The 25,664-nt window shown below is 41.4% G+C and overlaps 1 protein-coding gene and 1 long non-coding RNA gene across 13 annotated transcripts in view; one reads left to right on the top strand and one right to left on the bottom strand.

Annotated features, from left to right (window-relative positions):
- The window catches only part of CAMTA1 (calmodulin binding transcription activator 1), a 375,482-nt gene that overhangs the window by 192,700 nt on the left and 157,118 nt on the right, over positions 1-25,664 (bottom strand). The window lies entirely within an intron of this gene.
- LOC308181169 lies at positions 14,730-25,520 on the top strand. Its single transcript, XR_013941351.1, has 3 exons — positions 14,730-20,454; positions 20,660-20,790; positions 24,320-25,520. It is a non-coding gene; the product is annotated as an uncharacterized lncRNA (long non-coding RNA).

The following is a 25,664-nucleotide window of genomic DNA, read 5'->3' as shown; positions in this document are numbered from 1 at the left end:
TGCCAACTACCCAGCATGTTTTGTCTTTCAGTCCAGAAGTTCCCTTTCTGCTACTCCCATCTACAAACTCTTTTTCCCCCGATCTGAACTCACCGCTGCTTTTACGTATGTCCTCCCCAGAAACTCAGGGCATGGCAGGACCTTCTCAGTGGTTCCAGATTACCTTTCACAGTCTACATTGAATGCCACTTTCACTACTTTCATTTCCACACTCTGCGATACCACAAGGGTGAACCACGGAATAAAAAGGAGCAGGAAGGCCCCCTTGAATAAAGAAAATGGCCTAAGGTACAGTAAGCAGAATTCCAGTACTTGCAGCCTCCTGAGTAATGGCCATGGGATATTCTACTTGTGAGATGCTTTTTAAGAGTTTGGGTTCTGCTGACTGTGAATGAAACTGTGTATAAACGAACACAGAGTACACTGGCAATGATGTTAAATGACGCTTCATATAATTATCACTATTCTGTGGTGCCATTAACATGCAAACGACCAGAATTCTAATGACCAAGTTCATATCATAGTTCGGATTTGTTGTCTGAAACCACCTGGCTGTAAAACATCCCGACGTTCACAGCTGCGAGTGGCACCAGACCTACAGGCAGAGGGAAAGATTCTGTTTTGGCAACAGACAACCCATTTGGGGTGTGAAAAACAACGCTGCTCTTATGCACACAGAAATAACACTTTTTCCCTTTAACAAATAACGGTCAGAGCACAGACTGTATTCACAAAACTCAGCCTACTGCTCAGCAGCTGGATCTTCTCCCCCACGCCACGCAAGCCCCCCCTCGGGGCCGATGCACGCCCGGGTCAGCACTGAGCAGCCTGAGGACCGCCACCCGGGTCTTCCCAAAGTCGCTGCACTTGCAGGAATTCTGATAACAAATCTGGGTATTCATACTTCTCCAGATTAATAAGAGTGACTGGAAAGCTTCTCTACCTTGAGACAGAGAGCTTCAGACCAAAAATTCATCGGAACGCTTTTGCGGGGAGCACTAGCGTGGACCCACACCACTTCTCGTTACAAAAGGACCAGCAGCAGGACTGGACAGAGTTAGTATGGAAGTGCTTTCCACAGCAAAAGGGATGAACTTTACATCAAGTAACTCTCCTAATGAAACCGAGTTACACCACAACATAAAACCCTACACAGCTTCAAGGCACTGAGCCTTGATATTTTATTTCACAACTGTGTACCTACCACTTAAGTCTGAAAAATATTACTTATAAAAGATGATTCCTAAAAGCGAAGTTTGGAATTTTATTACACCTCTGGGCTAGTCTGGCTGATCTTTGAAGAAATAAGGTTGTACACTTTTCATTTGATATCCACAGGACAATATTTTAGCAGTGAGTGAGGTCAGAAGAAAAAGAACCACAGGGCTTTTGTCATTTGATGCATGTCTTAAGAAGTAAGGCCAGTACCACTAGGCTCAAAGGGCCACCGTGGTAGCCTTAATAATACAGCACACTGGAATTTGGTTGATTATCCCTACCAAGGTGGGAAAATACTATTCAAAAGGCTGGGAAGCAGATGTAGCACATGAAAAGCAATCAGAAGTACAGACAAAACAAAACAAAACAAAAAAGCATAAATCATTTTCCATGGATAAAAACAAATCACATACATTCCAGCCCACTTGCTTAGAAAAATTTGCTACTGTGTCAGTCCCCAGGGCAGAAAGACTAAAATGTTCTCATCTGAATCAAATTTGGAAAATGATTTCAAAGGAATTCTCTTTACTTATCCAAACTGTAGACTGCAGGAGGGTCACTGGGAGGAAGCACTGTAATAAACTCTATCCCCACCAGGGAATTATTCCAGCTGTAGCCACTGCTGAGTCATAATGGGACAGCCAGGCTCGTTAGTAGCAGAGCGGGGTCCTGTGATTTCTAATGATGCTCAGTCTTTCGTAAGGCAACAGAGCCTGAGGTTAGTTCATGCGAAACTAGTAGTGCAAATCCTATTAACATTGATACAAGTCTTAGACTAACCTCTTGCATTGGATACCTACCTTCATTTCTTCATATCTACATGCCCTGCAGAAAACACAGAATACTCAACATATTTTTCAAAAGTCCAATGCAGAAGAAGATTGAATACAAAATAGAAATTCTAATAGAACGCAAAGAAAGCAAAAATGTAATAGGATTAAATTACATATTATTTTCAAAGTTATTTTTTAAAAAACTCTTGAATAAACATTTTCAAACCACATAGCCTGCTGAGTCTGATATCTCTGGCAATGCTCAGGACCACAGGTTTTTAAAGACAAAGCTGGGTTACAGCCTTACTGCCACTCTGGGAAACTGCCTCACCTGACAAGTGGTTTTCCTCCTTGTTCATCTTTCCCAGCAGTACATGAACCTATACAAGACTGACTACACTGCTTGGAAATAAAACCGATAAACTTTAAATTCACACCATGAACAAGTGCATGTACCTCATCAATCTCTACTTTCTCAGGCCCTTGTGCTGTGCTTTATCATATAATTAAAGAGAAAGCACAGCGTGACGGATCCCTTGGTGATGAGCGTAATCTTTGTACTCCCCCAGTTTAAGTACACGGGGGCTGGATGCATAATCCCGAGTGCTGGCACAGGTAAGGAAGGCAGATGTGCTCTCCCTTCAACACCAGTCAGAGAACACAGAGTTCTCCCCTGCACCAGAAGCGTGTATTCATGTTAATAATGACTCCCCAAACCAAAGTGTCCCAGAACTGAAGCCCTGGCAGGCAAACTTCTGGACGGTTTCTACAAGCAAGTATTTACCGGTTCATGACGTGCTAGTTCTAAGAGCAATCTATTCGTAATGCTTCATGCATAGAAACACTCCACATTACAACAGACTAAAGGCATTAAATATATAAAGTGAATGTGCCTGTCGTACTTGGGAAACCACAACAGCTGGCATGGCGGAAACATTTCCAGAATACCCAATTTTCTTGCATCTCACTATGATCTTGAGACTTGCAATCAAAGATTTGTTAAAGCAAAATGGAAGAAGTCTTGGTCAATCTTGAGTTCTATTGCGCCAGAATGGTTATCGACTTCTCTGAGAAAGAGCAAGAGGCACAGCACTGGGCTACAAGCCTGTGTCGCAACACACTATTTAATGTTTGGTTACCTATCAGGTGGCTAAGACCAACATAAGCAGCTGAGCTCATGTGAGCGAAACGACAGCAGAACCAGAAGGAATCACACGTACATTGTGCTTGACACCGAGCAGCTTTTACACCTTATATCTCTGGATTACTTTTGTCATCTGGAAGCAAGGCAGCCAACAAGGGAAAAAAGACAAGTGTGTATTCAGAACCCATTTCTGAACTCAGTCGCAACCAAGTAAATTAGGAACAGCCTTACTCAAATTCAAAAAGTTAGAGCAGTATAAGAAATAAGAACAAATCCCTGTGATGCTGTTTTTTTCAGTAGCTGACATAAAAAGAGATTTCTCAACCTCAAAAATCAAACCCCTTTTCCCATTTTATAAAGCTCTCTGTTTATAATAATCATTTATGTTATTATCACTATATTTAAACTTCATTTTGCTGTTTGAGCCACATTTTCCCTTTCAGAGTCTTATTTACTCCTCAGAGAGGGCAAAAAGCCCAGACCAAGACCAACGTGATTTAGCATTCTGCAGAGAAACCACTGGACTCTGCCCAAATCGCTGAGCTGAGGCTGTCTGCAGATAACGCATGCAGATGATGTTTATGAGGAGGGAGAACAACCACACATTCATTTTGAGCGTGTCTCGCGCTGTGCCACCACCAGCCAACGAGACTCGATGAGAACTCCTCTTCTGCACTGAACACCTGCATTTCTGCAGCTTTCTACCTGAACATCTCTGTGAACTGAGGGACCTCAGGGTTCAAACACAAAATGCTTTTCTTCGATCTTCTGCGCTGGGTCTGGCTGGGACGGAGTTAACTTTCCCTGCAGCAGCCCACGCAGTGCTGTGCTCTGCACTCGTCGCTAGAACAGCCCTGGTGTCACCCCAGCGTTGTGTCTATTGCCGCACGCTGCTGGCACCGCATCAGGACGCCCTCCAAGGCCCCCGGAGCCACCAGGCTGCGGGTGGGCAAGTGATGGGGAGGGGACATCACCAGGGCAGCTGAGCTAAGCCGACCAAAGGGATATTCCGTGGCACGTGGGGGTCACACTCAGCAATCAAAGGTGGGGAAGGGGAAGGGGGAGGGGGTCCTTATGAGGATGTCTGTCCTCCCAAACAAATGCTATGCGTTTTGAGGCCCTGCTTCCCAGGACATGGCCGAACATCGCTCGTTGATGGGAAGTAGAGATTTTTTTTTCTCTCTGTGCTTCCATGCAGCCTTTGCCTGTTTTTTCCCCTCTTCCTTTTCCCTTTAATTAAATTATCCTTATCTCAACCCATGAGCTTTTTTTTTTTTTTCCATCATACTTTCTTCTCCCCCTCTTCTGAGGAAGGGGTGTGAGAGAGTGGCTGTAGTGGGGTTCAGCTGCCAAGCAAGGCAAGAACACCACATGTACCAGCATAAATTGTTCCTCCATGTTAATTGCCCACCCTCACCCCTTAGCATCAGGCATTTCCGAATATGAAGAATCTGCAATGTTTTCGACTCACTGTTCCTCTCTTTCTAGGATGGCAAGTGTTTTCTACATGTGCTATGTTTTCCGCAGCGTGGCCCCCAGAGAAACATGTAACGCGCTGTCCTGCCACAGCAGCTTTCTCTCTATTTACTTCAGAAACGCTTCTCTCTCCAGTGACTTCTGTTTGTTGGTACACACGTGTAAGGATTCTTCTTGTACACTCAGACATGCAGATTATCAGATTTATTTGGGTCAGTGATCTGGTTTAGCTTTTAACTTTCAAGCAAGTAACATTCGCTGCTTGTGAACCTGGGAAGTAAAACTGTCCTCCAAAAGGAAAGCCTGACGAGACTTCTTCACATGAGAATAGCTGGAATAACTGTGATGCCAGAGCTACACCAAGATTTTGTTGCTGGTGTTTGTAATTCCATACGCTTTCCAAGAAAGGAGTCACAGAAAAGGATCATTTCAGAGATGATAAAATGAGGATGTTGCACAGAAAGAAAACAGTGCTGACCTCCTAGCAGTCTGTTCAGCTACCTGGGATCCAATTTATACGTTGATGTATTTAGTATATTTTTGCATAGTCTTTATTTAAAATGGTTTACTATACATTTTTCTGCATTCTCCTAACCAGAGCCACTTTGGATGTAGCAATTACATCAAAAGAGATGTATCAGGGTAAGAAGCAAGACCTTTGCAGACTACCTCAGAACATTTCTGTTTGAAAATTGGCAACAAAAACACACCTCTTCCCAGAATACTGTTAAGACAGCTGCCCTCGTGCCTTTGTTCACCACAGAGACACCTGAACACATACTCTTACCTCGTGCTAGCACAAGCGCACCAGATTAACATGAACGGAGAGCTGCCCTTGCAAGGGGAGCTCCCGTGACTGCCTGGCACCTTCCTGCAGCTGCTTCAGAGTAACTCCAAGGGAGGAAGCACTGGAGTGAGGAAGCCTTTCTCCAGCCAGAAAACCAGCTGCAAAGAGAAGCCGCGGGCAGCAGCAGCCATTCCCCAAATATTGCCATGCGTGGGCAGCGCGTGTAGGGAACAACTGACAGCAGCTTCTACACAGAAACCTGGTTCAACTCATTCCCTCGTTTTTCCTGCGTTGGCAAGAGCAGGCAGCCCAAGAGGGAACGTGGTTTTTCAGTGCTGCCTGCTGCTCTGTGCCAGCCTTCTCCAGCACCAGGTTGTGCCAGGTACGTGTCCAGGGCTGGACTCGGACCGCTGTGCTCCCCCATTTGGCTGCCAATGCATCATTCACATCACCAGCATCACCAGGATGAGGAAGGCAGACTGCACAGGGGCAGGGAAACACAACCGAGGGAGGGTGTAGAGAAAACACAAGATGAGCTTGGAATGAAGTCAGTCCTCTGAACTATCTGTTCTATGGGGGGGGGGGGGGGGGGGGAAGAAAACAAAAAGAAAACTCCCCCTCTTGCACTATGGCCTACTAAAGACCCTTTATTGAGTTCACCTTGAAGGTCAAAATGTCCTGCTATTTTAATGTCCCATTAAGTTGTATTTGTATTTCCTTACCAGTCTCTAATCCCACATCTTCCCAGTTGAAATGATATTTAAAGAACCAGTGCAATCAGAAAACTTTGCTAACACTGCCAGTGCACTGGGTCTGGCCCAGGATACTGAAAACAGCAGTGGGGAAAATGCCCAAGTTTGGATCCAGCTGGGTAATACTGAGGGAGCTGTATGTTATTCCATCTTTCCACTTACCTTCTCTATTCAGTGCAGATAGCTACTGAATTTTGAACAAAGAAGTCAAAATTCCACCTGAGGATTTGGGGCCTTATCTGCATTTGAAAAAGTAAACCTATTCCCAAAGACGTGTAGTGGAAAAAACAACAGAAAAGCAATGTATCACAGGCCTTTCTTGATGGACACACAGAGCTTTGTGCACTAAGGCACAATTAAAGACACAAAATACAATGGAGATCTGTGGGCATAAGGGGGTCCACAGGTGTTTATAGACACTTAACTCTTCCAGTTCTTGCTGGCTTCCAGCTCTGCTACCAGTTCCCTGATCTGCTCGTTGAATATTGCCTACGCCAATTAGCTCCCGCTATGCCAGCTTTGTTCATCGAGAGGGATCTGTGTAAATATGCAGAGACAAACTTCTTTCACGCTGGCACCCCCAACTTTAAAGACAACACAAATATTCAGACATTAAGTAGGAGGCACAAGTAGACAGACTGGAATGTTTTTGTTTTGGCCAACCAGACATCTCATAATGGCAGGAGAACACAAACATGAAATCAAATGTAGTCAAAGTGGCTGCTGACAGCTTTTTGCCTTTTTCTTCTCTGGGCATAGGACACATGAAAGGAAATGGCTAAAAACCCAGGTAAAACACTTGCAGCTCTTCTAAAGCAGCAGAAGGATGGGTTTGACTCAACAAAGTTTACAAGATAAAAAGTTCAGCTATAAAAAATTCTGCCCCGTCTCTCCAAAAATTAGCTACAGACATAACTCTTTCTAGCTGGCAGAATTAGAAAGCCATACATTTTCCTTTTATACTTGCCTGAATATTGTATGAACTTCTCCATAAATCTCATTTTTTTTAATTAAAAAAAATATATTTGTTCCTGGTGCCTTATTTTTTTTATTTCCTGGGGTGAAGAACTAACTTAAGTTACAAAACAAATCAAATTCTGGCTTAAAAATGCACAAGGTAGTAAGTTGGTATTTTACAGGAGCATTATCTAAAAGCTGCCCAACATTAGCTATGGAAGTAGTTTAAAATCACTATGTATTGAAAAATAGCTTCTATTTTCACTATAATTTAATCCATATTTTTCTTGGATAAATGTGCCAATAGGCATTTGTTGCATATAAATTGTCATTCAAAGCAAAAATAAAAGTCAATTTGTTTTAAAAAATGATTAGAGCACATTATATTCATCAACATTCTTTTTTTTTTTTCCCAATGAAAAACAAGGTCTGAATAACAATTTAGTATTTGACCCCAAAACTTTGGTTCAACTTTTTAATGTACCCAATTAAGTAGCATCACATGACTCTGCTGGGATGTTGCATATCTATCAACATCACGCTTTGGTCAAATGAGTGCTGAAATGTTTCAAAGCAAGGGTTTTGCAGACAAAACTGGTTGTCCTCAGCAGACCTGTATTAGCTTTAGCAAGCAGATCTATCAGCCTAAATTGCCTGCAGATTGCAAAATCAGAGCTTCCTCCTAAATCATGATATGCCATGTTCTAGTTAGAGAGTCGGCTTTCACAGGCGCTCCAGATGCCAGGTGATAAGAATTACTGATGCATTGCTTTCAAAGCAGTTTGTTTTATGGCCTGGCAGGTCTGGCTTAGAAATTCAGCTGTGCTCCATTAGCATACAGAATGACAGCCTACAAAAAGGTTACATTATGGCATCAAACATGTTCGGCCTTTTCTATTCTTGCTGCCAGTTATAGGTCATTTTAAACAAACATCTGGCAAGTGTATTTTTAAATTGCATCTGTAGTTTTAATTAGCTGTCTTCTGGGAATGCTAGGAGAGGAAAAAGAGACTTCCCTAGGGTAAAATCTGGCAGTTTTCTCTATGTAGCATGGCAATAGCTGACTCGGCTGATATTGCATTACACAACCGACAGAGATGCGCAGGATCTTCCGCACCAGGGAAAGTTGACATAAAGCACATACAAGAACAGGCAGATCCTTCCTGTGCATAACAAAACTATGGGAGCATCACACAGGAATCAATGACACCATGAAACTTTTTCTTCTGCACAAATCAGGCAGGATTTCCCCATTGAAGAGAGGAGTGCCACCAAAAAATGCTTAGCCCGGATACATTTGCTTTCCCTTCTTGACTTCTTTCAGTGTCAGACAAAATGCCTCAAATGCTATTGTGAAAGCAAACTGTCCTTCAATTGCAACGTATTTTGAATAAGCAACTGCAAGAGCTTACATACTTCTACTTGTTTGTTTCGTTATGTTTGAACATAGTACAGGTCTCCCTTTTAGCACGGAGTAAAGGGATGCAGCTTTCAGCTTCCTCCTCATTTTATGGCATGCTGACATTGCTTAAAATTTCATTTTTAAATACGATTTATTTCTGCTAAAGTATCTCAGCAATCAAATGCTGACACAACACGGTTATCTGGCAAGTTAAAAGTCTGTGGTATTTTCCACCAAATAGTTTCATGTACTGATTAGTTAGAAGACAGTATTCTCTGCAAAGCTGCAGCCAGGCACTTGGTTTTTGCTTTTATTGATAAACGCAAGCAATAAAGATATGTTCTATTCTACAGCATTGCCTATTAAAATGTAAACACAGCTAGAAGATTTTGAGTAGGCTACAAAAATGCTTTATTCAATAGTCAAAGAGAAAGGCTGTCTGAGGCTGTTTAAACTCAGCACTGCATGCAAATACATCTGGTTGCATGTTCCACTAGAGGTCAATCTTATAGTTACGTATTTATTAAAGTCACTGACAAGTAGAAGGTGTCTGCCAGGGAGTGCTCCTTCTGAGGTTCTTCATATTCAGGTTCCTGAAACAAACAGTCTTCTCAAATGCTATAGCCAATTCCAAATTTGTGCCCTGTGACATTAAGACCTCCCTATGGGGGTTTTAGCTCACAAATTAGACACGACCTCAACGTTTTGTCAGGAGAAGCTTCTCATCATGAGAACGTGAGTCCCCGGGGTCAGGGTGGTTGGGGTTAGGTCTGACCGGTGGAACAGAAACCTACGTCCTGCCAGACTGGGGGCGAGAGCAATTGCACGGGTACATTTCCATTTCACCCAATCTCGAATTAAGGCACTCCAATAGTTGTGGGGAGGTGCACACCTTCAAGATCACAGTGAACTCCTACCTTTGGGATTAGAAATACTTTTATAGTCTGTGTTAAGCAAGATGCTGAGGAACTAAAATTCATACCTCCCTCATGAATAATTCACTGAACGTGTGCAAGTATATTATAGCAATATAAATATATATGTATATAAATAGATAAGTATATATGCAAATTAATACAGTAAAGGCTCAAGTTATCCACAAGGAAAAAAAAAAGCAACATAAGAATGTTTGTTCAATATCTGATCAAGCATGTAAAACTATAACTAAAAAAGCAGCCTCTAAATATATGAAAATATGACATAAAGTGGTCCTCCTACCATGTGCACTTTCCATTGAATCAGGTGTTAAAGATATATTTTCAGGTATATTTTTTTAGTTCATATTTTACTCTCACTGAAAACAATATATTGTACCTCAGTTTGATCTTAAATTATGGATCTGCTCAAAAACATACACTGCTGTTGTGTGAAGTCACCCATCATTTGCGTCACTATGCAGTGCTACTTAGCAATCAGTTCAATATCATGCTGTCAATCTGCACTCTGCAGCTAAACTACATGAATAACAATTACAATGTTAAGCTAATAAGTGTATTAAAATCCTTGAATTCTTATAAATGTCAAAACAATATAAATGATAGATATAGGTGTAAAGTCCATCGATCATCCATTCCTCCCTCATAGCAAGATAGGTGGGATTACATTAAAAATAGAATAGACACCTGCAAATAGACTGGTATTTATATGCAATATTGTGACAACTGTCATTTTGCATTAGTCAGAGAGATCCCACAGGATCTGTGCAAGTATTAAATGCACCAATTTTTGTTTACTGACAAAATATAATAAAATCCATCCTCCCTGATGGTTTTCTGGTGGGGATTTTTCCTCTCCCTAAAGTCATTCATAAAATAAGTACATTCCTCCAAGTTCCTGGTATAAAACACTTTATCAAGGCACTGGAGTATGGAGGGTGGAAAATTTTTAAGATTCCTCTCACTTGGATTCTTCCATGTTTTTCAGAATGATTTGATTAAACTGGGTTTGATTTGCAAGTAAATTTTAGGGTCAAAAATGACAATAAATCGCCCAAAGCCAACGAGGACCCATTGTGCAATGCTGTACACCAGGCAATGGGTCAGATGAATCCACTCCAGCAAGAGCCTGAATGAAAAACAAGTCTTTGCTTTCTATACAACAAGAAAACTCAGGATCTAAAAGCCCGCCTAAAACTAATTATTGCTATTTCTATTGGTATAATTGTTGCTCTGGTCCAAAAGAAAGAATAGCTAAGTATTTGGTCAATTGTTGGTGGGAGTAATTTCCAGGTGGTGAACAATTAACAAATTCATACCTGTGCCATCAAGAAGTGAGTCTAATTCTGATGTACCATGAGCTACAAAGCAACATTAATATTGATACGGAACCATAACCAAGTTATGAGTACCTAAAAAGCTTAAGATTATAACAAATACTGTTCTTCACCTTTAAAAAGGAAGATTGAAAGATCTTAGGAATGATGCCTACAAGTTTCTAGCAGCACAGGCTGAATGCAAGAGAAATAACTGATAGTTGTATTTCTTTTCTTTTCTTTTTAATATGAAATTTGTGAAACTCTCTCTCGTTCTTTCCCCAATTATGCACATCTTGGTGTGTGTTAATGAACATACCTAAGCACAAGACGTGACAGTACTGTGTTAGAGAGAACAGTAAGCAGTACTAGACAGGTTCAACAGTGCTAGACAAATGCATTTATAATCTTCAAGAGACCAGCTGTGAAGAACAGTGAGGCATTGTACTGCACGGGCATAAATAGAGCTCATCAACCAACCTAGTTTTTATCACTAGGTAGACAATTCATACACTAGTAATATTTTTCAACATCTCTCATGAAAATTTCATTGGAAATTGAAAGAGTTAGCAGTAACTGTTTTGGTGACTCCACATAAGATAGCTCTGTCCAAATAAGCCACTTTTGCTCACATCTGGCAACGTAACAGCCAGCTGACAGCAGCCCGTCTTCTGTCAGCAGGTCAGTCAGCAGAGAACACTTCAGGATTGAGCAGCGTTTAAAACAGACAAAAGGAAGTGGGATGCAACTTAATGCAGTTCCTGTGGCCTTAGTAACCCTAACAACTAATTATCACAAATCAATGTGATTAAACAATTGCTTTATATTTTCCAGCAGCTATTTACTTATTTTAGGTGCTATTAAGTACATCTTCACTTAGAATTAAAATCTGTGGTGGGAGCAGGATACTGAAATCAACCTGAATACAAAGAATAAACTTCCAGAGTACAATAAATGGTAAAGAGATAAATAAGAGCTAAAATGCTGTCAATGGCATATCTACAACATGCCCACACACATACAGCATTTACAGAAAAAGCCAACCATTTCATGTGTAATAATCTAAATGATTAGTAAGCATCAGAAATACAACATAATTAACAGGTAAAGGCTGGAGTCTGCCAATAATTCACAATGTGTTCTGTTCTAAGGTTCTTCCCTGAACTCTGACAACGATCAGAAGTAGCACTTTGTATCATTGGGGGGACTTCAAAACTTTTGCCTTGACGTTATTGAGCATAACTTTTTCACACATTTGGACACTTGTAGCTTCTTTTCATACATTTCCATTGTTTCCCGGGAACTTCACACAGGTCTAAAAAGCAGAGGTTCACTCTTTCCTACCAACAATGAGTACTGTTTCTGTCAGTTTTGCCTGATTTCCTAATTTGCTAACCAGAGGAAAGAAGCTATAAAAAGGAAACAAAACCTGATTACATTTACCAGCTTTACCTGTGGGAAAACATCTCGACCAAAGATGCTGAAAGGACATAAATGTGTTGTTGCCGATTTAGCCTGACAGACTGTAACTGCTGACTAATTACATAGGGAAGGCATAAGAAATGAACTGTGCGGTTTTCCATTTATTTCCAAAATCTTCCAGGCATGACCTTCAGCCCGGCCCTGTGCGCTGCAGGATTGTGCTGGTCTCTGACACCTTGCCAGACTCTCAGTATGCGCAGAAGCAGCTCCCTCTGGTCTCTTGTCCCTGCAGCCCAGGCTCCACGGCCGCCATGTCCCCACCACGACCATTCCCTCGGGCCGTGCGTGGTGCTAGGCTGCAGGGGGGAAGAGGAGCAGGCCTCCCCAGGCCGAAAGAGTGACAGCCACCAAACCCAGGCTAGAGCCACCCTGGTGCCACCCAGGCAGCCACAAGAGGCTACCCCATGATCCGGGCCTACCTTCCAGTAGCGTGGCCCTCTCTTTCCCATTCGGAGTGGAGATGTTGCACATATTAACTCTCATGTTCAATGAAAGAGCAAATTGCAAGTGAAAATCCTCCATCATAAAATAAAATAAAATAAAATAAAATAAAATAAAATAAAATAAAATAAAAATAAAATAAACAAACAACAAAAAAGTCAATTAAATCTCCCCAAAATCAGATTAGGCCTGTATATTCAAAGCAGGCTCTGCCTACCATCTCTTGCTTCAGAGTATGCAGCGGCCATTCCCACACCTATCCTCTAGCCCAGCTGATCCTGAGCAAGAGCTACAAGATTTAGCTAAATAGCTCAGAAATCAAGCCCTCGAATTCACAGTTTCCAGAGCAGTTTATTACACAGAGAGACTTCCAGTCCTGACCTCTTCCAGCACTTTACAGCTAGCAATTTGGATACGTTTCTACTTCTAGTTCAGTTCCAAAGGAGCCCTAGCTCCCAGTGCTTGTTAATAAATCAGCGTTCTCCTTCTGCAGAAAGTGGGGGAGAAGTGCTCCCACCTCACTCAGCAGATCCTCAGGGAGGAAAAACCTGAAATCCAGAGCTGAAGCTAGTTCTGTTCACACATAATAAAACCCCATGCCTGTAAAGCCGAAGCACCTCAAGGTCTTGTTTTTTACTGTGAGCCTCTTGCTACAAAAATAGGACTTTCATGAAGGTCCGAAACATTTCTTTTACTTGGTGAAAGATATTTGCATTGCTTGAAGCACAATGTATTCTCAATGGCAACCTAGTTCCTATCCAAAAAACACCATGCCCTACATTTTATCATAAGCATGGTTAATCATTTATACAGCCCATAAATGTACACAATACTCTCTGAAAAAGAGGGCACATTGCGTGCCCCAAAGAATATGTAGTGTAGAAGGCAAACAAGGGCAAAGGAAGAAAAGATACTCAATATAATCTCAGACAGACAGGGTTAGAAATCCTAGGATATGATAGACAAGAAATTGGGACGAAAGTGTGAATAGGGCAAAACCCTAAAGCATAAAAGGTGAAGAAGAGGGCCTTGAAACAGGTACAGAAAAAGCCAAAATGCCACTAATGGGATTCAAAAAAGGTGACAGAATTAGGATGGCAGGCAAGGACAGTTTTGAACACGTTTAAATGGTCAGAGGGAAGCAGCTGAAAGAACAAGAAAGTTATCACAGTGTACGGAAAGGCTTTTAACAATAACAACTGTAAGGAACTTCAAAACATGAGTATTGCTCTAGAAAGAGTGACAAAAATGTTTTAAAACCAGAGGAAAGATAGTACTGTTTGGGGAGAGAGTACGCTCAGCATTTTGCAAGTTGTTAAAGACTATTCCTTCTGTTGTGATGACTCCAAGAAACACGCTAACCAATAACATCTTAGGGCTTGTGCATTAATATTTCTTCTACATTTCAAGCATCCACTTTCCCAACCTTTGCATTCCCCTTATCTAAAATTGTGATCTCCATAGGAAGAGATAATATTAACCTGAGTATCTGTGCAGGGTCTGATGCTTATGTTCTATCAGATCATAGAATAAAATCATAGAATCATTTAGGTTGGAAAAGACCTCTAAGATCATCTAGTCCAACCTTTAAAACACTACTGACAGGTCCACCACTAAACCATGCTACTAAGTTCTACATCTACACGTTTCCTGGAGACCTCCAGGGACGGTGACTCAACCACTTCCCTGGGCAGTCTATTCCAATGCTGCACAGCACTTTCTGTAAAGAAATTTCTCCTAACACCCAACCTAAACCTTCTCTGGCACAACTTGAGGCCATTTCTCCTTGTCTTATCACTTGGAGCTTGCGGGAAGAGCCCGATCCCCACCCAGCTACAACCTCCTTTAAGGTACTTGTTAAGTACAATGAGGTCTCCCCTGAGCCTTCTTTTCTCCAAGCTAAAGAACCCCGGCTCCCTCAGCCACTCCTCGCCAGACTTGTTCTCTAGACCCTTCACCAGCCTCACTGCCCTTCTTTGGACACGCTGCAGCACGGTGTCCTTGTAGTGAGGGGCCCAAAACTGAACACAGCACTCGAGGCGTGGCCTCACCAAAGCCGAGTACAGGGGAACAGTCACTTTCCTAGTCCTGCTGACCACGCTATCTCTGATACCAGCCAGGACGCCGTTGGCCTTCTTGGCCACCTGAGCACGCTGCTGGCTCATATTCAGCCGGCTACCAACCAGTACCCCCAGGTCCCTTTCCACTGGGCAGCTTCCAGCCACTCTTGTTGTGCCCCATGTGCAGGACCCAGCGCTTAGCCTTGGTAAATTTCATACAGTTTAAGATCAAAAATAATACATAAAAGAACTAATGTAGTACAGTGGAAAATACAAGAATGAATCATTTTGTTATGCAATACCACCAGAAACATTTTATAAATATACATTACGTTTTGATCAACTCTCTCAGTCAGGTTTCATGTTTCTTGCCAAAGGGACCATACAGGGCATGGCCTCGACTCATGCTCCTGACCAGTGCTGAAGTCCCACACTTTCTAGATTCAAATATAAACTCTTGACAATCTGCCAGTGGCCTTCTGACATTCAAATTTCCCCTCTTGTATTGTTCCAATTTCCACAGCATCTGGACATATTTGTACTAAACTAAACTTGTACTGAAGTACAGTGCATGTCAAGCAACTTTTGGGATGGGAATTGGCTTGCTAATTGACTGTTTTTCCCTTCTGCATTATTAGCAACCTGATATTACACCCTACTTGCACAACCCCCTCACTTAAGGCAGAGGGGTAAGTCATCTGTCACAAACTCTACTGGAGCACAACCTGCACTTGCACTAATCACACATTGATTTCCTGAACTTTTTGCCTCTTTCTATGGTTAGTCACCAGCCTGATTTTTAGCATGCGGTTTCTTCAGCTTCATTGATTTTACTAAAAGTGAACTCTGTTCTACCCTGCAAATTTTCCATCATGATATTTTTATAACCTATTGTAATTAAGCTTTATCTATTTGATAGAGTCTCTCTCTACAGCTTTGTATTCTTGCCAGCAGATGTGTTATTTCTTCACATAATGTTGACCAAGTTTACAAAATCTTTTTCCTATGTGCATCACTGCATCACCAGGGGTTCTGGCTGCACAGCAGTACCAGCTAAGAAGAGCAGACTTTGACTTAGCTTTCAGCTGGATAAAAAACAACAACAACAAATTCTAAATAAAGCTATCTCCTGTGACCTAAAGTCAAAGTTAAAAATAGGAACATAAGAAAGCAAGCTTTGGGTTTCTGAACAAGAACAGAATTTTGCTTTTCTTTGAGTGAAAAGGTGCCCTTCTGAACAACATGCCTTCCAATGCAGCCAAAGACCACACACAATCTGGGAGCAAGGAAGACATTTCTTACGAATAAGTTGGAAAAATTTTTTCTACAAGTCAGGAATCTAATAGGGGCAAAGGTAGATAAGTCATAGGACTTGAGCAGTATGTGCAGTGCACATGGTAAGACACTAAAAAATCCTGGAGTGTATAAACTCAGAAATATCAAATAGATGGAAACTGGGAAAAGTGGGAAGGGAATCCTGAGTACAAGATTCACAAAAGTATAAATGCAGTCTGTCAAACCTACCTTTGTGTTAGGAATTTAATTTCACAGTTTCAGGAAGTCTAATCTAATCTATTCAAGTGAAAAGTAAAAAAAAATAAAAAAAATAAAAAAAATGCTGTGGGTATTTAGGAAGGTTACCTTTAGTCTAGCTAAGTTTAGGATATCTCATTTCCATAGGTCCCTTCAACAATCAAAACACAGATGCTCTTCCCATATATGATTTATGATTCCTCTAGTTGATGTCCACCTGCATTCTGTCCTGCAGAGCAGCCCACTTTCCTGTCTCTAGAAGAATCTAGAGGCATTAGGCTGCCTGCAGCACAATGAGCCCCTGTGGTTAACGTTTCTCCTCCCCTGCACGTTCCCCTCATTATGGCAGCCTAAGCACTGCTAAGTGGAAAAGATCCAGTTGCAGGCTCTTTAAACTCCTGGAATATAAGAGACAAAAACCAGATGTGCTTGTGCAGATCCATAGCAGCAAGAAATGAAACATTTGAATAGTATATGTAATTAGCCACTATGAAACATTATTCCTAAGTATGCAGCAAATTCTCTGTCTTTTCATATCTTTAAATCATGACCAACATCTTTTTATAAAATAAGGACTAACTCAACAAGAAGGTACGGGCTTAATTCAGAAATCAATAGGTGGAATTTTCTGTTTTGTGTTATGCAGGTTAGATGATCACAGTAGTTCTTATTGACCTCATAATCTATATTTTAATTAATGTACCCTTCTGATTATAAGATATCAAGAAACATTACAGCTAACAATCTTTTGCTTAGGCTTCTCCTCCTAAAATGGACTTTCAACAACCATTATACATTTTTCTTTGATTTTGATAATCTAACACTAAAATTATGAACTATTCCCAAACCACTTGAGATTTTGTTTGTTTAATGAAGAGTTGAGCAAAGGTCTGACCTAGCTGTGCCCCCTTGAATTGAGGTGTACCCCAAAATGACAGGTTGGTTTACCTGCAGTCTGACCTGATGCTCACCTTCCCGTTTTCCCACTGCTGAGTTTCCACTTTCCACTAATGTGGGACAGCTATCATCACACCAAACCAAAGGCGGGACTTCTTACCAGTCCCTGTGGATGCCTCTTGCCTGCTCTGGCCACCTTCACATGAGGCTGGGCAGAAGAAAAAAAAACTGCAGCCTAGTGAAAATAAGGCTGATATAAGAAACTTTGCTTTTCCACTTAGGGCAACAAAGTAAAAAAAATCAGGTCTATAGTACAGGATTTTCTTCTTAGCATCTGGTCATGAGAGGAGTTCAACGGAAGAACTGATGTAGAAGCAGACACGCTCCAGTTTCCCAGAGCGTGGCCAGGAACTGGCAGCTGACTGAAGCAGTCTGCATGGGGTCTTCTGGTTGTACAACATCCCCTGTTTGGCACTAAAACTTTAATTTTTGTTCTATTGCTCTTATTGCTAAGGTGAAATAAGGACTGAGTGACTGATCAGACATCTACAATACTTTGACTTTTCTTGTGGCACAGATACATGTTTGATAAATCTATTAATTGTTAAAGAAAATTAAAATTAAAAGTTTTAAAAACTGATTATTTTATTCAATACTTTATTAGAGTCTTCCTATAACACCAGTCCACTACATGACTCACAGAGACTATATGCAGAAGAGATATTTTTGTGGATAAAAGTCAACAACATGTCAATAGTTTCTGGCAGATAGCCTTCTGTACTGCTAGCAGGAGTATATTCAACCGCTGATGAACCTTAATGTTTCTCTGATATTGTTTTCTGCTATAAAATGGAAGATCTAATCTACACTGAAAGTCAGTTCACACCAAAGGCTGTAATCAGGGAAAGCATTCATAAAACTGACTGAAATTTGTAATATTGTGAATCATTCTCTGGATTTTCTCAACAGTGACTCTACTGATAGCAACCCTTGAGGAGAAAGAACAAAATACTTAATATTACAATAAATTATTAGGACTACAGCATAGCCTGCGTACAAAGGTCCACAAGCAATCCAGGAGGGAAGGGAAGAGGATGCCTGAAACAAAGAAGTAACACACACGTCCAAAGAACAGGAAATGTGATGATGTTCTGCCTGGTGAAAAGCTCAACACACAAACCGCCTGCTGCCAGACAGGCAACTCCGCCAGCAGCACAGGATGAGGCGGCGTCCCGGCCTCAGGCAGCCCTGTACCTGTTAGGAGGCTGTCAAAGCACGGCTGCGTGGAGGTTAGAGCGATCGGTCCTCTGTCCACGACACTGCAGAGTGAGAAATACCCCTACATATGCACCGCTGCTTGTGCAGGAGAAATGCTGCCACAGCTCACGTGGAGGCTGCCGGTGCAGCCGGTTTAATTGCACACACAGGTTATGAAGTACACAGCTCTGGCCACTTTCACCGACAGTCCATACCTCTAGGTGGGACGCCTATCTTCATTCAGAACAACAATTAGTAAAAATCCATCTTTTTAAATAATTGCCTGTACTAGTCTAAATGCACTATGTCTTAAAAGAAAACATAATTAAAACCTAGACTTCTTGCAATACCTCAGAGTCAGGCAATTATAAGGCACTTTTAATGAGTAATTAAGGTAATGAAAGAAGTCAAACATGTAATATGCAAAGAGCACTATCAATGAGTTACTGCTTTGTGGCTCTGTGCACTTTGGTCTCTGATTCTGGCCTGTGCTCACTGCAATCCAAGGGCCGTCTTCTGCTGATATATCAGTTTGGCTGGATGATGGCTAAAGAGGATTTTCTGCATAAGCTTTGGCTGCGACTCGTATTTAAGTGTGTTTAATACTGGCTTGTATAAAGTATACTGCGTAATTGCTGTTGAAATTCAATGTGTGCTGTATCTCATCTAGGATGTGCAATTTACTGGCTATATTCTAGTAAAATAACTTTATGGCTTTCTGTCATGATAAATAACAGTTTATAGCATAATGGAATTAATATTTACTTTGAAAGCTATGTAGACTATTCAAATAAAGTTCCTATATATAGAAACATCTCAACCGCTGCTGGATTTTTAAATGCTTTGAATTGACAAGAGGACTCATGTAAGTATTAAATTCCAATCCCCTTCAGCTATTAATAAACCTTCAGATTTTGGGTTGGTAATCAAAACCTTTCCATATATTTTATACAATTACAGTAGTTCAAAAAATGTCAATTCAAAAATGTGAAAAAAAAAACAAAAACAGAATTTGAAGGGCCTCTGAGTTCAGAAACTTTCTCTACCCATTCTGCATGCCCTAAGGATGGAGACAGGAAAGGTCATGGCTTTGTACCACAGAGCCTGGGGCAGAAACCTCAGTCAGCACTCTCAAGAAGGTTCACAATTTAACCCAAGAACTGATCACATTTATGTGATTGGAAATGTTTTCATTGCTACTACAACAAGGAGAGATTAGAAAGATGCTGAAATCTAAAAGTGTCCCTTAATAAGAAAATCTGTGGCAAAAGAAACTGATTGTTTCTAGATGGGTGTTTCTCAAATATTTCAAGTCAATACGTTCTGGCTATAATGGGTAACACACTACATACTGACTGGAAAACCATCCCCTTGGCTGACAACGAGCCTGACTGACAGAAGGGCAGGGAAGGGGCAAAGCTATTGCTTACATCATATACATTAAAGAATAAGAGCAGTAAGAACATTAGCCAGTGCAGCAAAATCACAGGGATTCTTCCAACTTCCAACTTTCATTGCTTAAGAATAAATACATTTTTTCTTTCTCATTTATTCAAAATTTGTTTATGGCAACAGGCATACAAATACTGCAGGCAAAGTGTAACCATAAACAGAAACACCCACATAGTATTATAAAATATACTTAGGTCAGACAGAAGACATAATCTTCAAAAATATATTTATAGTACTCCAAAACGTTGCAGTCCTTAGTAGCATGGGGCCTTTTTATGGAAAAATACAACATATTTGTTGCAATAAGTGACAAGAACTAGCTGTAAGCAGACACAGAAAAGCTGTTCTGAGCACGTACTGGGTGGGAGCCGTCCTACAAGACTGAGGCAGGCTGCTGAAGGTCAGTCGGAGCCAAGTGCCCAGCACCCAGCACCACGCTGCCAGCCCTGGCCCCAGGCCCCCCGGGTGCCAAGGGCACCCCCGGGCGTCACAGCGCATGGCAGCCGGCCCCAGCCCTCCAGCTTTGTGTCAGAGATGTGGGAGCTCCATCGCGCACGGCCTCCTCAGTCAAGGTCAGGGTTACTTTACCTGATGGCCATTTTTAGAACTCACCAAGCTTTGCCATTGCAGATAAACTTCAAGTTTTCCCTGATTCTAATCTGTAAAATTTGTGTACTTACTAGCTTCTTGGCGTTTTTCTTTGAGAATAATTTTGAAAGCAGCATTTCCAGTTAATGGTGCAAGCTACAAAAGAAATGCATGATTTTTTTCTTCTAGATCACAGAAGTTCCTCAGCAAGGTCAGTAACCAGGATAATACAGCAGCTAAGCAACTGTCTTGAGATCTCAAAGCACTGGCAGAGAAGACCAAAGAGGCAGCCCCAGCAATGCCGACACACGGGACACACGGTAAGCAGGCCACTCACACGTGCTGCGGGAGCTGGTCAGTGTCCCTGCCCTGCTTGCTTCAGATCTGGGATGTGGATCCAAGCTCCCACGTGAATGACCCGAGTCATCGCTCCCACTGCTGGAGCTGCAACGTGGCATAAATATTTAAGTATCAGCTAAGACAAAGGAGGCAAAGTTTTCTTAGCCAGTTATGAGAAAAGGGTCCGTTCTCAAAGATCGCCAATATCCACCCCCCTCAAGTGCTTAATTGAAGCATTTAGATTGACATTTAGTTATTTTTTTTCACAGAAGGTCCCAAACACAGGGTAGCCAAGAGCGTCCTGGTTGAAGCCGCTCCTTAGGGTCAGAGCAAGAACCGGCCCGAACACGAGCACAGGTCTATCCCGCATGAAAACAATATTCCTTCCATCCCGGTGCAGAAGAGGGAGGAAAACAAATTAAGCCTCACCAGGTTGCCCAATGTTGGCAGGCTATTTCTTACCATGCTCTAGTAAACATTTAACAGGTAGGGAACACTGGAAGCCACAGAGGGGATACGTCACCTAGTAAATCACCAGCAGAGTCCCAAAGGAAACCAGGTATTCTGGGCTGTGACCCAGTAGTTCATTCAGGAGGCAATAATGCCTCTCCCTGGACAAGACTGCCAGAAGAACTCCAAGCTCATTCCAGAGGCCTCTGTTTTAAGTGACACATAAGAATTTGTTGTACGCTCCTACTTTGTAATGCGGAACATACGGCTGTAAAACGGGAACTATTGGGAAGAGAGAATGCAGTTGCACAATGCTGAGGGACAAAAGGTGGTTTAGCTCAATCTGCAGAGAAATGAAGCTGCTGTGCCAAAGACACTGCAGGCAGCTCTTTCAGATGCTGGGTCAAGAACAGCAACTGGCTCTGCCCAGAGCGGCTGAGTGAACGGACAGATGGAGGCTGCCAGCACCGGCACTGGAAGGAACGGCTTTGAATACTGCCATTTGGAGCAGGAGAATACATCTCGTCTTGGGCATTAGCAAGGGACAAGCGCTGACTGTACTTGGAGGAGGGGAAGAAAAGTCTCACAAGAATTATGCTATTGCCACGCAAGCCCCCACAGACAGCCTCGCTGTTCTCCCGTCACAGGGATGCTGCCCACAGAGGAGTGTTAATCCTCAGCAGCCACGCGATGGCAGTAGAAATATGAAAACACTGAAATGAATGAATACATTATCATACAATTATAATGAAAAGATATTTTGCAAAGATGAGGCAATTGCTAAACATAACCCAATGTCCATGACATTTTTAAGAGAAGCAGGGAGTAGAAAAATATTTTTTCCCTCAAACACAATAATTTACATTCGATACATAACCTTAATAGCTGATCGGGTCACTTGTGTTGCCTTGCTGGAGAATTGATACAACACAGTCTTCTCCCACTATTTTTTTTTTAATGTGACCTACGACAGATATAGCAAGATTGAAAGAACAACCCCTATTTCAAACCAGTTCCTTGAGCCTTGGGTTACTAACTTCTCTGAGCTTTGACTAAGAGCTTATCCTGCAAAGTGCTGTGTATCTCCTGGAAAGTGCTGAACCGCCCTGATTCACCTAAGTCCCCATCAGAATATCAGTTAATTTATTAAAATAAATAGATATTTGGTTTGTTAAATGGATGTTTGTACCATGGTTTCAAATCCAACATACTCAGTGACTGGCAAACACCAGCGATCTTAGCCTTGTCAACTCCATCCCATCACCAGCCATTATCTCAACTAAGTTAGCGTGGACTAACATCTCATTAGCACCTTTTTGTTTAAAATGCATACTTGCTTTTTGTCTTTTGTCTTTTTTTTTCTTTTCTTTCCTTTTTTTTTTTAAGCCACTTTCACAACAAGGTTATTCTCCGCGAAGCTTGTCGAGGCACTTTTTATTTTGCAGTTGGCCACTGAAGTGAGACTGTATATAAAAATCTGGCAAAGCATCATGCTGTACTGATAAGTATAACTCTTACGGTCTGCTCCTCACAGATACACAGTATCAAACAGCATTTAAAGCATCCCACCTAGATCACAGAGGATTTCAGGTCTCCAAACTTCATTCATGCAACTTTGTCATTAAGAACAGCTATATACATTTGCCAAGGACTATGAGTACTCTTCAGAGCACATGAAAGAGGTATTAGCACGCACAAACAAACAAACAGAACCATAACTGTCATTCTGCATCTGAAGAATCTGGTTCTAAAACAGGAAATGAGTCTGTGCATGAGCTAGAATACAGATGAACAGATTTTCTTTTTAAATTTGATATTAAAACATTTTTACAAAATCCTCATTCTATAAAGTTACAAGTATTTAAAATTTTCAAGTCAGGATGCCTCCAGAAACTCTATAAAAATAATTTCTGAACTGAATTGATTTTCATACTTTCTGGATATCAGGCATATCAGTAGATAATTCCTCTCAAAAATACTACACATCTGTGGTGATTGCATTCCCAGGCCAATAAAACCCCATTTCTCTATCTTATTTCTGTTCCATTTCCGACAACAGGGTATTAGTATGCAATTAATGATGTATATTTTGAAGAACTGTGCAAACACTGGCTAATTAATTCTCATCTCTTGTCTGTAAAAAAGGTGAGTAAATAATATCCTACAAAGTGGAGCCCATTAAAAAGTGTCTATCTATAGACATGGGGCAAACTGAAACCCTGTTTTGTCAGATTTTCTATTATTAGCATTGTTAAATATATTCTATTATATGATGCAAATTGTCTTTTGGCTAAGGGTAATGATGCCTTAATACTATCAACAGCTCAAAGTCCTGTGAAGGGACAGAACTAATTGCAGGGACTGGCTACACAGATCAGATTTTTTTTATTTTTTTTTTTCTTGAGTACCTATGTTTAGGATTATGGACCAAAATGCTGTAAATGTGCACAATAAAAATAATTTTTTACGAAAGACTCAAAAGACACTAGTATCTTGGTCTCATCACATATACTAGCAAGGCTGGGACAGTACAGGAACCCAATCTGTCATAGAGAAACAGTATCAAAAATAACACTAGGCAACAATCAGAACTTTCTGGTGCTTAAGGCAAAATATATATCTATTTTTTAACACAGCTGAACTATATGGTTGTAACTAATCACACAGCAACTGTATCTGATAATATATACCACCAAATAAGTTGATTTGTACCTTCATTGGTTTTGCACCTTCTCTAAATTTGCAGCTTTTTTTTCTGCTCTATGAGGACGATGCCTTATTTTTATTTAGAAACTTCAGTGCTTCCAAACCTCTTAACATGACTCTGATCTTACTGCTTCCCCTCCCAATTTACACTTTTGTAAACAGTATCTGTCTTCCACACAGGAACTTGGAAATTAAAATGTTTAATGCATCTCTGATGTATGCAAAATTAGCAGCAATACAGCAAATGAGATTTGATTTACTTTCTAATATACTGTGAAATAAATAAATAAACACACATTTAAAACGAAAACAACAAAAAAATAATACAGTAACACAGAAGTTCCTCCTTTCCAGTGAAGTTCTTACCAACGCAATTACAAGGTTACAAGGCACACACTGCTCCATCATCTGCATCCTCTGTGCAATCATATGGATCTCTACAGAAAAAAGTAAACCTCCTCATCTTGTGAGAAACTGCAATGCTTTTATTTCACAGCACCGTACCCTACTTAGAGCGTTTTACCAGCGGAGCTGCCTGCGTAACGAACAAGCCACAGCCCAGCGCAGAGAGGTGGCTCCTTGGGAAGGAACGGAGCCGGGGTGCAGCTGGGGTGCACCACGAGGAACTGAACCCCCCCCGCCACGGCAGGCACTGCAGAGCATCCTGGCTGAAGAGCACCGTAGGAGGTACCGGGAGCCGTCCGACGAGCAGCGCCGCAGCCACGCGCCCTCGCAGCGCAGGGCAGGCCGGGAGCAGCGCAGCCACAGGCCGCGGGAGCTGCTTGGTGCCAGGCCTGCGCTGCCCAGCACGAGGCGGGCGTGGACAATTGATTTAAATTCTGCCTCGCTCCAGTGATGAAGAAATCTAGCTTCTATTGCAAACTCATCTGTAGATGACACCCCCCCTCCAAAAAGACCAACAAAGCAATAAATAAATAAATGAATACGACATCGAGTCTTTCTTCATGTGTGCATACAAAGATAACTATACACATTAAAGGTGGTCAGAAAAAGTAAACACAGAATATTGTCTATGATCCCCAAAATATTCATGTTTATTTTGTTTTGCTTTAAAGTTCCTCATCTAAATTGCAAACTTTGGGATAAAGTTCAGAGCAATAAACCTCTACTTTCATCTCTAGTCCCCAGCATGTTAAACAGAGACCACAGATCCAGCAATCCAATCTCCATATATTTTATTCTCAAAATATTTCTTTTCTGGCCACCAATCTTTAGATCTCCTATTGGATTTTGTTTTCATAAATGGATTTTTCCACGGAGCTGGCAGAAAATATATTTAATTTCAAATTTCTCTAAACTGAAATAGTCAATATAAATGTCAATGTGTATTTGTGCTGCACAGCCTTTCAGGTGACACAAACTTCGTGTTTCAGAGCTGGGTGTGGGGGTGCCTATTACCTTGTTCCATATCTGTATGCTTGTTCTAATATTTTATTTAATAAGTACCGCTAAATAGTAATGAAGACTCTTTCATCTACTAACTTGCTTGTGATTTGAAATACTGCTAATTAATAAATTATTTCTTCTTCGAAAAGAATACACAGATACCTCCATTACAAGAAAAGGGCGTGAAGAACGTCGGATTCCCTGTGCCCAGCGCAGCACCGCTCACCTTGTCCCCACCGACAACGCCGAGCACTGGCTGCTTGCCACGGCCCGGCGGCTGGGCTCGGGCAGG

Source organism: Anser brachyrhynchus (genome assembly GCF_964034855.1).
Source record: "Anser brachyrhynchus genome assembly, chromosome: 21".
Taxonomy (NCBI): domain Eukaryota; kingdom Metazoa; phylum Chordata; class Aves; order Anseriformes; family Anatidae; genus Anser; species Anser brachyrhynchus.
The sequence above is the reverse complement of the archived record's forward strand: the minus strand, read 5'-3'. Positions and strand labels throughout refer to the sequence as shown.